We start from the raw sequence: 4639 nt of genomic DNA, 5'->3' as shown, positions 1-4639 counted from the left end.
TCCATGAGGAGATATTGTAAAGTGGAAAACCAATGGAACCTTGGGCTCTTCCTTTACTCTCCATTAAATGGGGATAATCATACATAATCCATGTGGTTGTCTTAGGAATTAAATAATATCCAAAATAAATAATGTGGCTTTTATTCAAACGTACATACCATAATTCAATACAATAGCTATGTACTGAGCCTATGATACCCAAGGTTCTGGACCAAGGATACAGCTCTGCCTTCTTAGGGTTATTCAAGCAATCAAACATGGAGTTGCACTGTAATACCATAGCAGTGTTAAATATAGAGAGTGGTGTCTGAGCACAGAGGAGAAGAGGAAGCCCATTAGAGCGATAGGAGAGGGCTTCTTAGAAGAAAAAGACATCCTCTCTGAGAACCTAAGGATCCCGTTGAGAAGGAATCTCATGTGCATGGGCTTAGAGGTGAGAGAGAACATGAGGTCAGCCAAAGTAAAAGAGGTTTAGAATGACTGGTGTTCTTAATAGCCCTAGATGGGAAGGAGCATGAGCTAGAAGGCCAGATGGAGGAGGTCTTCAGGCCATGCTAAGAGTCTGTGTGTAATTCTATGGAAGAACCAGAATTGATTTAGGGAGGCTCAGGACAGGAGCAAAGTTGAATTTCAGGCAAGATGCATCTGGATGATCCCAGGAGGCAGGGAGGCTACTGCTGCCACCTAGCCAAGGAAAAGTTTCCTGGGCTCCTGGGTGGTGGCCAGGTTTTGGAGAGACTGAAAAGTGATCATACAGAGGGGAGTAGAAGGCACAACAGTCACTGGTTGAATGGAATGTGAGCTGTGAGCAATAGTATGGTCCCTGGCTTAAGCCATAGCTGGTGACTTTTGCTTAAATTGGTGGACAACCAGGAACAGATTTAGAGAGGAAAATGATGAGGCTACTCTTACACACGATACACTGAAAATTTTCAGGAAAAGGATTAAAATGAGAAGAAAAATCAGGACAGACTTTTGGATAACTCTAGCATTTTCCAGTAGGCACAGAAGATAACTGAGAAAGATCAGCCAGAAATCTTTATCTCCTGAATATCAGTGGACTTCTCTGAATATACACTGAGGGTTATTTGAATATAAAGAGCCAACTGCACTTATCAACTAAAATTTACATTATAATTGTAGCCAGACTTATGTTATAGTTTTGTATTTATGAGTGATAATAAAAATTCTATGAAAATCTAAGAACTTTAGTTATTATATGACTGACAAAACTAGACTTCCCCCTTATTTTGATGCTTAAATACACTTTATATCAATTTTGATTTTAGATCACCCAAAGACTCAAAGTGGAACTAAAGCCAGAACTCTGTCCTAATGAGATTCAATACTAGTTTTCTATTCTCCCACTTTCAACCCCAGCAAGCACTGGAGAGACTGAGGCAGGACTCTCAGGAAGGAAAAAATAGATGTATGATTCCAGAGACAAAGGATGTATATTTTTCTCTAGAAATTATTCTTTCCTTCTCAGTAATAGAGTCACTGACTTCTCCCCTCCGCCCCCCACTTTCTTGGGACAAAACCTTCCTTTAACAATCTCTATTGCAGGTAGAGGTGGTCTTGAAGAAGAGTCCTGGTCAATATCCAGTAAGCAGAAGTGGTGCATCCAGTAAACTGAGCATGGTGCAACATGCCTGTAATCCCAGCATCTCAGGAGGCTGAAACAGGAGGATGGCAAGTTCAAAGCCAGCCTCAGCAACTTATCAAGGACCTAAGCAACTCAGTGAGATCCTGTCTCTAAATAAAATATTTAAAAGAGGGGTGTGGCTCAGTGGTTAAGGGTCCCTGGATTCAATCCCTAGTATCAAAAGAAAAAGAAGGAGGAGGAGGAGAAGAGGAGGGGGGGAGGGGAGGAAGAAGGAGGAGGAGGAGGGAGGGGAGGAAGAAGAAGGAGGAGGAGGAGGAGGAAAAGAAGAAGTACTAGTAGTGGTAGGTGAAACTGCCCAATAAGTACCCAAAGAGGAAAGGACACAGTGGGACCTGGGTGATGCACACCTATAATCTCAATGATCCAAAATTCCAGGCCAGCCTTGGCATCTCACTGAGACCCTGTCTCAAAATAAAAAATAAAAAGGGCTGGGGATATAGTTTAGTGGTAGAACCCTGGGCACAATCCCTAGTACTGAAGGGAAAAAAAAGAAAGAAAGTAAACGACATATTCTTCCTGGACCGGTGTTTTTGCTGGGTGGAAAGTAGATGTATGTAGCTTCAGCAGCTGTCATAGACTGTGAGGCCACCTGGAAAATGTAAACCAGGCAGTAGGGTGCAACAAAGTAGAAGGTCCCTGACCCTGGAGGCCCCAACAAACACTAATCGCCTCTCTCTCCTTGAAAATGCAGTGAAATTAAAATTCTCTCTTATTAAGTCACTTATTTTGAATTTTTCCGTTACTTGTAGCCAAACTAGCCTAAGTGATCAAGTCAAAAAGGGTTTTACTCATTCTAACTACAAATACAACCACCCTCACTCAGAAACAGGGCGGAAAGGCTGAAGACACACACAGCTGTGTGACATCCCGGTTAAGCCAACCAAAGCTGGATGTCTTCCTGCTGATGAGCTCATTTACAATTTCCCTGTGGGATTTGAAGTCCCTGTGTGTCTTTTACAACATTGAACTTGTACATGCTGCTGGTTCAACTTAATTGTCTTTGGAGAGTCAGGGACACTAAAAGAAAGCTGAAGGGAATAAGACGTCCCACAGTTTTCTCGGCCCTCTCTTTTCTCCTGGTCTCATGGTTTCATTCTTCATTCTATTCTTACCCTGGCTTTTAATTCTATTCCCACAGACCTTCCCTCTTTGCAGCCTCCAGAGCCTCAAGGTATTTGCAACATCGATGGTTAGTGCTTTAAAAATACACTATCAGAAAGGGAAATTTGCCCCATGTTGTAAGGTACTAAAACAATCCTGCCAGGAAAGCATCCTTTGGAGGTTCAGCCAACATCACTCCTGCACAAGGCCAGGAGATGATGGCTTCTGCTCGAATGGGAGAACTCTGGGTTTCTCTCTCTCCCTGGGCTAAGGTGGCTATGGCGGTGAATTGACCCTCTAGGTGCCAATCTCGGCCTTCTATCCAGCTGTCCCTGATCTTGACTTGTATATTTTTGTTGCTCCTAATTTGAGTGTGGATTCCCTCACAGACCTAACAAGAACTGAAATCACCTTTCCCCTCTGGCCTTTCTCCTCAGTATTTTTCCCCACTGAACTGTAGAAATTGACAAATATTTATTCAATACCTCCTGTGCCAGGAATTGTGCTAGACTCGGATTCTCTCATGAACAAACAGACAACTCCTACGTGGGGCTTAGCTTCTGGTGGGGGAGACAGACAGAAAACAATCCAGGTCCTGATTAAATGGCAGACATGACTAGTACTCCATGGACACCTGGTACTGTGGCCATCATGAGAAGCCCAGGCTGGTCCTGTCCCCCCAGAAAAAATTTTCCCTAAGAAGGAGGTGTTTAAAGCTTCTTGCAATTCCAAGGAAAGAAGTTACATTCAGATACTATTTTTAAATCATTCAAAAAGTATAAGAAGTGTATGCTGGGTGGTGGCACATACCTGTAATCCCAGCAACTCAGGAGGTTGAGGCAGGAGGATGGCAAGTTCAAAGCCAGCCTCAGCAACTTAGTGAGGCCCTAAGCAACTGGTGAGACTGTCTCAAAATAAAAAATAAAAAGAGCTGAGAATGTGGCTCAGTGGTTAAGTTCAATCCCTCTTTAAATATATTTTTAAAAAAGTGTTTGTTTGGATGGGTACAAAGTTAGCAGTCTCTGTCTCTTGGAAAGGACTGTTTTTAGTGTCCTGAAAGAATTGTAATGGTGACATTGAAGCACACAACAATTGAATGCATTTGACTAAGGAACTGTCCTTGTTCAGAGAGATAACCTGTTCCCCTAGGATTGGCTATCTCAAAATCTGAACATAACCAAGACTCCAAACTGATGACATCTCCAAATCTGTCATCCAGGGGGTGGAGTTATCTTGGGGAGATAAGAGGACTTCGTGCTGTCGTCCAGCTCCATGAGCTAATGTTTCACAGACTCACAAAGACAAAGTGATTGTCTTTCATTAAGGTGTATTTTCAATTATCCACTGATTACTTACAGGCTATCTGGGTTTGCACAACAAAATAAGATACCTAAGGCCCTTTAATGATCCAACAAGATGGTCTAAGATTCTTGTTGTGTGTGTATCCTGTTAGTTATTTTATTGCTCCATAAATGTACTTATGCGTTGACTTCACTGCTCACTAGATGTCTGAAAGGTTAGTGCCTGTCCTCCTTGGGGGTGGGGGCGGGGACGGAAAGAAAACACAGGACCCGAGTTCTAGCGCTACTGGGCTGTAATTTTACACCACTAGAGGGCGCAAGAGGCCAGCTCAGAATCGAAATCCACCCTGGGTGCGTCCACAGTTGGTGCCGGAAAATTCAGCCAAGTGTTCCCAAATATTGTGGAGAGGAACTAGATCAGGGCCTCGCCTACCCCAAGCCTCCCCAGTCACCTCTGGAATCTGGCGGAGTTGCAGTCTAGCCTTCAACAAGCCAGAGGTTACCCTTGATGGTCCAACCCTGTTTGGAGTCATCCTCAGGGCACAAAGGTTTGCAGATAAGTGCTGGGGGA

Source organism: Marmota marmota, unplaced genomic scaffold (assembly GCF_001458135.2).
Source record: "Marmota marmota marmota unplaced genomic scaffold, marMar, whole genome shotgun sequence".
Lineage (NCBI taxonomy): Eukaryota > Metazoa > Chordata > Mammalia > Rodentia > Sciuridae > Marmota > Marmota marmota.
Note: the sequence above shows the minus strand (reverse complement) of the source record.